The 10,000-nt window shown below is 34.7% G+C and overlaps 2 protein-coding genes across 4 annotated transcripts in view; one reads left to right on the top strand and one right to left on the bottom strand.

Moving 5' to 3' along the window:
• LOC106879571 (glutamyl-tRNA(Gln) amidotransferase subunit A, mitochondrial) overlaps nucleotides 1-10,000 on the top strand; it is a 329,428-nt gene that overhangs the window by 97,236 nt on the left and 222,192 nt on the right. The window lies entirely within an intron of this gene.
• LOC106879553 (metabotropic glutamate receptor 5) overlaps nucleotides 1-10,000 on the bottom strand; it is a 152,490-nt gene that overhangs the window by 46,407 nt on the left and 96,083 nt on the right. The window lies entirely within an intron of this gene.

Raw genomic sequence — 10,000 nt, forward strand, 5'->3', positions numbered from 1 at the left:
ATAATAATAATAATAATAATAATAATAATAATAAATAAATAAATAAATAAATAAAATATAATTCTAAATGACGAAAAACAAATTTTAAACGAAAAAATTAAAACCTAAAATAACGACAAAAACAAAGACGACAACATGGAAAACAACAACAACAACGACAAAGAGATCGACAAAGAGCGAAAAATGAAAATGAAATGAATAAAATAACTGAATAGCGAAAGAAAAGAAAGAGAGAACATCTTAAAGCGATGAAGAATCATATCAGGAAGACCAGGAGGGGAGACAAGAGATAATAATAAAAAAATATGAGATCTGTAAATATATATATATATATATATATATATATATATATATATATATATATATATATATATATATATATATATATATATATATGTATATATATATATATATATGTATATATATATAACGACACTTTCGCTAGTGACGGCAAATTGCATAAGCCGCCATTTTAATCGTGATGGAAGGAATATTCTTGACTCTGAAACTGAAAACACATTTCTATAATAATTCTTATCACGTGGTAACATCATCGTTTGTTTGATGTAGCTTCACACATCTCGTGTTGTTATTATCATTATTAATTTTTTTGCATGGTTTATCGAATGGAATCTTTTTAGTTATAGTCTCTTTATCTTGATGCGTCCGCCACTTCCTCCATCATACAAAAAAAAAAAGTTAAACAAAAAACAATTTTTTTTTTTATTTAAAAAATATAAATAAATAAATAAACCATTGCAAAAAATTGTAGTTTAGATTGTTATTTCACATGTCCGATCAAAGAATATGGTTTCTTGTCATGCACGATTGTGAATAATAATAATAATAATAATAATAATAATAATAATGATTATTATTATTATTATTATTATTATGTGGAGGAGAAATGGGAGGAGGGGAGAAAGCGGCAGAGAGAGCAGAAGGATGATAATGATGATGATGTTGATGTTTTTTTTTTTTACTTGCCAATGACAGGGTCGTGGGGAGTGTGACGTTATAATTTGTACGAAGGTTTACAAAGACTCGGGTGAGGAAAAAAATTCTTAGATAAAAGACCTGAAATATGGCGGTGGGATATGTCGATTCCATCAGCCCCGGTACTTGACTGGTACTTTATCTAATCGGCACCGAAAAGATGAAATGCTAAGCCGACTACAACAGGATTTGAACTCAGAACGTAAAGCTCGAAGAGATAACTCAAGACATTCTTTCGACCCTTTACCGATTCTACCAGATTATCGTCATATCCTTATATAATCCCCTTTCTTCTGTAGACACAAGGTCTGAAATTTTGGGGGTAGTAGGGAGGGGGCTACATCGACCCTAGTGCTCAACTGGTGCTTATTTCATCGGCCCCGAAAGGACGAAAGGTAAAATCGACATCGGAAGAATTTGAACTCAGAACCTAAAACCAAAAAAAAAAAAAAATCTCTTAGCATTTCGTCCTTGGTGCCAACGATTCGGCCGGTTCCTAATACAATGCAATAATTTAAATGTTATGATTGAAAATGTAGACACGCAAGAGTCAATTGGAATGAAATTGTTTTTGATGTGATTTTTAAATCAACCCGGAAGTACATATTAGATTATTTCAAATAATTATTGAGACAATATTTATTTTACTGATTTCTCATTCCGTCAGGCATATTATTCAGATTTATATGCATGAAAAATATTAAAACAGTATGTAAATATATAGCTATATTTACATACAAACACAGATGCTGATGTGCATAAATTTACACAGATTAATACAGAAGTTTTTAACGAAGTACGTGTAGCGAATATTGCCAAGTGGTGGAAGAGTGAGGTTATTTTATGGAAGCCACTCTTGAAAAATACTTCATAGAAACAGAAAGAGAAAGAAAGAAAGAAACTCAGCTTCTCACTTCTTAGAATCCTCTGTATTCTGTCTGTCTGTCTCTTTCTTTCCCTCCTTGACTCTCCTGCTCTGTGCGTGTATCTCTTTCTCTCTCTTTCTCTCCCTTTAGCGTTACACAAAATGTAGGTAGGAACGTACTATTGTGTTAATGTATAACAATAAGGATTTCTACTTATAAACAGTAACAACAATTATAATAAGAGGTGCCGTGGAAATGTGCAGACAAATGCAGGGAAAGAGGGATCCCTAGGACTACACATAAACACAAATAAAAAAAACTGTATCACAAGACATTGCATACAAATACGTAGATTATCTCAAGATTTACACGTGCGCGTATATACACGTACACAGATCTCACACGTATGTATGTATATATGTATGTATGTATATATATATGTATATATATATATATATATATATATATATATATATATATATATATATATATATATTCAAAACAATGCCCCAGCATGGCCGCAGTATAATAACTGAGGCAAAAAAAGATTATTTATATGTGTGTGTGTATGTATGTGTGCATGTGCATGTATATAAATATACACACACTATACGGAAGATGAGATAAAAAAAAAAGTACTTGTCATATCTTCTTATATCATCGTATCACATTGGGTAATTACCAGACAACAACATCACCAGGTATTGTATACATAATATATGGACTACTCTGAATATAGCAACATTATTTCATACCGCTCATATACTACATACCGTACTTCAGAACTTAGAAATACACAGAAAGCAGAAAATATCAACCTGCGTACGTACGGAGTATACATATTATATTGGGTACATGTGTAGAGAGAAACGTCTCGCTCCTCTGTCTTTCTGTACTTAACTAAATCAATAATTCTGTTGCCATTTCTAAAAAAAATTTCATCCATTTTTTTTTCTGAAAAATTGTAGAATATACGGCATATCGAGAAGTGGGCATTCAGTAACAATAGGCGATAGTAATAAACAAGAAACCGGCATTTGTGTTGTGTGAGTGTGTGTGTGTGTGTGTAGGGCGGATAAACGTAATCTTAAATTTATCGAAGAAAATATAAAATGAAGTAATGACTAAAAAACAGGTAGAGTTTTAGAATTTATTGAGGGGAAAGGGCGGCTTTGACTTCGAAGTTTCGTCAAGGGCAGCTTCTTAAATAATCTCTCTCCCCTTCTCTCTCTCTCTCTCTCTCTCTCTCTCTCTCTCTGTATACACACGTGCACATATTAAAGAAACGTGCGTATATGTAGACAGACCTATGCACTCAAATATATTGGTATATATTTACTACATATACAAGTATACATATGTGTATATATATGTGTGTGTGTGTGTATACACATATGTGTACACTACATATACAAATATTAGTATATATATATATATATATATATAAGCGTACATATATATACATATATATCTATGCATCTATCTAAATACCTATGTATGTATGTGAATCATGTATTTATGTATGTACTTAGACATGTATATATGGACGCATGGATGTATTCGTGCTTTCTGTGATTGTTTAAAAAATCGGCTAAATGTAGCTCCAAGCTGTCTGTAATGTCTTTTAGCATTTTTTCTTACGTTCGGACATATTGGAATGATTACAGAAATCCGTGTAGCTATATGTATGTGTATATGTATATATATGCGTGTGCACGTGTATGTCTATGCGTATACCTGTGTATGTGAGGATGAATGTACTCATGTATGTCTGCCTATGGGTGGTGTGCTTTAAGAAAAAAACTAGCACGATATACACACACACATACATACATACATACATACATACATACATACATACATACATACATACATACATACGTACGTACATACATGCATATATATATATATATATATATATATATATATATATATATATATATATATATATATATATATACATATATACAAATACATATTTATACACATACACATATAAATATAGTGTCTGTGTTTCTTTGAATATCTTATCTTCATACTGTATACATGCTTGTATTTGTGTGTATGTGAGTGTATAGGAGATCAGTGTACATGTTTGTGTGTGTGTCTATATGTATATATATATATATATATATATATATATATATATATATATATATATATATATAATATACTTACATATAAACATATATGCACATGGATAGATATGTCTATATATATGGACCTATACATGTGAGTGTGTGCGTGTGTGTACCCTATGTTGGTCTTTTGGTGCAAAATGCACTGTTACTTATATCGCTAACGGGAGGTTAAAGTCCCGCTACCTCCAGTGCCCTGACTACCATATCACTTCATTCCGACCTTGCTAGATCTTCTCAATGATGGATACCCTATCGCTAGAGAGTTTCTCTCGTGGCATCTACTGCAGTATGGTTTGTTCTAACAGAACATCCACTTTTAAGTAGGGGATAAATATTACCTCTCAGTATTAATACTGCCTCAGTCGTTATATTGTTAAACAAGCCCACTGGTTAATCGTGACACCAGCGCCTGTTCTGGCATTGTTTTCTATATACCACTGGCGGGGAGATGAGTCGCTGCTGCTTCTTAAATAAATGAAAATGTTCTCTCATTATGAAACAGCGATACGTCATTAAATTGATATTCTTGAGGTAGTTAGGGTAAACGTCATTGTAAATTCACTTAATTTCACATTATTGACCTCTAACCTACCATGATTAAATCCTTTCTCTGGAAAGCCTTGACGTTCGCAGACATTATTACATTTATTACTTAATCTGATATTAAGAAATTTATGCATTCAAGAGAAACCCTCTTGGTTCACGAGAACCCATTGCGGAAACGACTTGTTCGATGACAACATGGGATCCAATGATGATGCTGAAGTATGCGAAATTTTGGAATTCATATTTTGAACCTCTTGCATGAAAGATTTTTTACTTTGAGAGGATTTTCATAGTGAGATGACGTTCTTATAGTTGCGCGCAGTATAAAAGGTCGCTAGATAAACTAATTTATAAAAGATTTTATACAGAAATAAGTTTAACAATCAGAGTTTACACTAATAATAACACAGTTAATATTCTTGCTGCTGTTTTAAATTTAGAGAGAAATAGATTTACTCTAACTAAAATCCTAATGAAAGGCTATTATATGCAAATAAGTATCCTCCTACCACTACTGCCACTACCATCACCATTTACAACGAATTTACTATGCAGTATTGGTTAATGTTTATCTTTCTTACTGCCTTTAACGTAACGAAGCACTTTGAAATAGTAGATTTACAAAGACGGTGTACGTCGTCAAATAGTATTTTGAAAAGTAAAAGAGACCGAGAAATGTTTTATGATATAATCCAGTTTTTAGTTCAAACGTTCGTACACGTCATAAGAAACTTCTTAATCTTAATCTCTTTACATTTTACCATAAATAATCGCTAACGTAAGCTTTTTATTTGGAATACGATTAAGGTAAGCTATTTTTTTCGAACTCTTTCAACTATTTTAATTCTAGAAAGCTTACCAATAACAATAATACAAACAACTATAACATAGTCCATTCTACTTATAACTGCATCTTATAATTACTACCTTGATGGTAAGCGTCTTGCAAAAAGTTTTAATCTAAAGTCCAAACTGCCAGCATCGTTTCCCCCATGGACATTATCCTATTGACTCAGAATTGCTTTGACGATAGCTTTCATCAGCACATCATCCATGCATTAAAAAATCATGGAAGAAAATTTTCCAGAATTCTTTTCAAATATATTTTATTGTTTAAACAAAAAGAAACAGCTTATGTATTCGGTAGCTTATGTCCGAATCTAAACTGAAACCTTTGTTTAAATGAAAAACATTTTAAAACATACACGTGTTGTACTCTTGGTGCTCAGTAATCATAGGGGAGACAATCCCTTCTAGATTAAGTTAAGCAAAGATTGGAAATTCCACTCAATGAGCAGAAAAGGTGCGCAAGGTATACAAATATATTTCTTTTCCATACACATTATAACGATCTTGAATTTCCAGTCGTTGTATGTATAGTGTTATTTCCTCCTCATTTGGAATCGTTAGTGCAGCTTAACCCGAAGCAAATAAATAATGCTAAATTAAACTTTATGTATTATTTCAACATAGTAACAGTCTGAATTAATGGTCTGAGATGTGAGGTTTTTGTAGACAAGCTTTGAAATTTTAACTGTGAAATGCTGAATAGTCAAACGATTTTCTCAATTCTGTCACATCAGATCTATCTCAAGTATGATACAATATATCCTATTAAAATTTATTTAAATCGTTTTTAAGAAACTAAAATCTCCATCTGAAAATATACGTGAACATATAATAATTTTTAGGGGCTTTAATAGCAGTTTTATTTATCTATGTAACTAAAATTAATACTTATAAATAAAAACACATCAATTCTCTATAGATCTTGTAATAAAATAACTCATCTTATATTTCTGAAAATTCGTTTCATTTCAGTTTTACATCTAACCGTTGCCAAGTACCATTGGAATTTTCCAGGAGTTTAACTATTCTGGAACATGTCGTAACATCTTTATTATTTATATTTCAGAATGAAAATTTCTAATATTATCACCGGCGTTTTGTCCTCACCATCTTCACATACTTTCTCCCTTCCTCTTGTATTTATCCGTGACAACCTTAATTATAATTCGTTATTTACTATTATTCAATAATCATGTTACCCCCACCATCTGCTGTTCTCCACTCCCTTAACTAATCCGCCACATCTACACACTCACACACATACACACCCTGTTCATACCAACCTACCAACCTTCCTGGCAACCTGCTTACCTACCTACCTACCTACCTACCTACCTACCTACCTACCTACCTACCAAACTACCACCAAACTTTTCAAAACGTCAATCAGCTAATCAACCTATCTACCTAGCAATCTACCCGCTTTTCATCTCTTCTTTCGCCTATTTATTTATTGGTATGCTACACTGTCCATCCATCCATTCATACATCCATCCATCCATGTACCAATTTCTCTATCTGTCTGCCTGTCAATCCATTAATCTATTTATTTATTTACCTCTGTGTCTATCGCCTATTTAACGAACCATCTATCAACTCGTCTATCTGTCTGTCTGTCTGTCTGTCTGTCTATCTATCTATCTATCTATCTATCTATCTATCTATCTATCTATCTATCTATCTGCCTATCTGCCTATCTGTCTGTCTGTCGATCTATCTATCTGTCTGTCTGTCTGTCTGTCTGTCTGTCTGCATGTCCGTCTGTCTGTTTGTCTATCTACATATTTGTCTGTCTCTGTCTGTTTGCCTATCTGTCCGTCCGTTTGCTTGTCCTGTCTGTTTGTCTATCTATATATCTATCTGTCTGTCTGCCTGTCTCTCTGTCTATTTGTCTATCTCTCTGTCTGTGTGCCTATCTGTCTGTCTGTTTGTCGATCTATCTGTCTGCCTGTCTGTTTGTCGATCTATCTATCTGTTTGCCTATCTGCTTGTTTGTCTGTCTGTTTGTCTATCTATCTGTCTGCCTGTCTGTCTGTTTGTCTATCCATCTACCTTTCTATCTTTCCACACATCTATCTATCTACTTCACCCTCCTCTACGCTTCACTAACACCATATATTTAACTTCATCCCCACCCCCACAGACACTATCTTCCCCCACTCCCACCCCTATACACACACACATTACTTCGGTAGATAGATATCTCTCTTTTAATACAATAGCTGAAAGGATCATTTGGATAAAACTGTGTTCCCCACTAGTATTTAATAGATTAATGGATTAAAGGATTACTGGATTAGCGATTTAACCGTATAAGAGCAGCTTCCTACAATAAACTTGTGTAGCGGCCATAGTTTATATGCCTGAAAAACAACAGCAGTACTTTTACCACCACCACCACCACCAGCAACAACAACAGCGCTACCATCACCGACACCACCACTACCACGGGTATATCAATACTACCACTACGAATACTACAACCGCCACCAACCCCAATGTCATCACAACTACAACCAGCATCACCATTAGCACCATCTTCCTCATAACTATAACTACCACCACCACCACCACTACCATGACTACCACCGCCTTCACAGCCATCCATACCACCACCACCACCACCACCACCACCACTACCATAACTACCACCGCCTTCACTGCCATCCATACCACCACCACCACCACCACCACTAGTATCGTTACCAATAACACAGTCACAATCATCATCATCACAATAACCATGAACGTTATCACAACCCCCCCCCCCCCACCCCCACCCCCACCGCCAACCCCCCACACCACCACCAAACCCCCGCCACCACCGCCAAACCCCCGCCACCACCGTCACCATCACCCTTGCTATGATCACGAATATTCGTGGAATCACCACTGCTAGCATCACCACCACCAACACCACCACTGCTACTGCAACTATTACAACCACTTCTATGGTTTCCCACCACCACCACCACCACCACCACCTCTGCAACAATGACTGCAATAACCGTTGTCATCTCCAGCGTTAGGACCACTAATATACAACAGCTTCGCTGTCGTCGTCGTCGTCGTCGTCATCCGCAGCAGCAGCAGCAGTAGCATCGCCATCACCGTCGTCTTTATACCCCATCATCATCATCCTCATCATCATCGCTATCAGCATCATCAGCATCATCATCGTCATCGAAGAATAGTCTACATGTCACGTGCGCTTCATGTATTCTGATTAAGCAAAGGATTAGGGTGGATTATTGTTCTCAGCTCAACACAAATAATCATGCAAACATACGTGTGTGTGTGTGTATGTATATATATGCATGCGCGTGCGCGTGGTGTATGTATGAGCGTAAATGTGTATACATACATATGCCTATATGCATATATACCTATGTATATATATACACACACACACACACACACACAAACAAACACACACACACATACATACATACATACATATATATATATATATATATATATATATATATATATATATATATATATATATATATATATATATATATATATATATATATATATATATACACACCTATATGTAGCATGTATGTGTGTGTCTATGTAAATATCGAAGTTTCAGGAACAAAAAAATGAACAGAGTACAAAAGTAATTATATTTGCTTTGTAAGAGAGAGAGACAGAAGAGAGCTTAACTTTTCGGATAGTGGGCCTTCGTCAAAGAAAGACGAAGCAGAGAAGGAAAGCAAAAAATGGGATTGGAAAGATCTGTGGATTCAGTATTTATAACGAAAGCCATATGATGAAATGAGTAAAGGTAGTTGAGGGGGAAATAATGGATTTTGCAGTCGAAAAGGTGTTTTCAGCACGTTACGTATGTGTATATTATAAAGCCAAGGTAGATAACGGGTGACAGCTTGCAAAGATGATGTGTACCTACGTGTAGAGTAATGTGAGTGTGTATATGTGCGTGTGTATATATCAGAATGGATTCTCGTGATTCTAGTAATAATGAGACAGCATAGGCTTTCTATCAAGCGAAGTATTTAAGCAGGTCTCGATGGAGATAATCATCGACGATCTGTGGGGTGAGAGTCCCTCAGAATACAACCATTAAAATAGAATCAATGGGATGTAACGTAGAATTATCGATAGAAACCAATATACTAAAGTGGTTGTAAATCAGCGAATTAAAAGGGAGGGGGTTGAGAAACTGGCAGAATCGTTAGGTGGTCGGACAAAATAGCAGGATTTATACTCTGAGTTCAAATCCAACCGAGGAAAATTTTACCTTTCACCCCTTCGGGGGTTAATAAAGTAAGGACCAGTTAAGCTCTAGAATCGGTGTAATCGACTTACTCCCTCCCCACGAAATTTGAAGCCATTATTATTATTATTATTATTATTATTATTATTATTATTATTATTATTCCACCGAGGTTGACATCGCCTTTTATCCTTGTGGGATCAATAAATTAAGTACCAGTGGATGACTGGGGTCGATGTAATCGACTCATCCCCCTCTCCAAAACTGCTGCCCTTGTGGCAAAATTTGAAACAATTATTATTATTATTGGTATTGTTTTTATTATAAGAAATCATCTTTGTGATTTTAACGTGTGTGTG

Source organism: Octopus bimaculoides, chromosome 21, assembly GCF_046866305.1.
Source record: "Octopus bimaculoides isolate indiv1 chromosome 21, ASM4686630v1, whole genome shotgun sequence".
Classification (NCBI taxonomy): domain Eukaryota; kingdom Metazoa; phylum Mollusca; class Cephalopoda; order Octopoda; family Octopodidae; genus Octopus; species Octopus bimaculoides.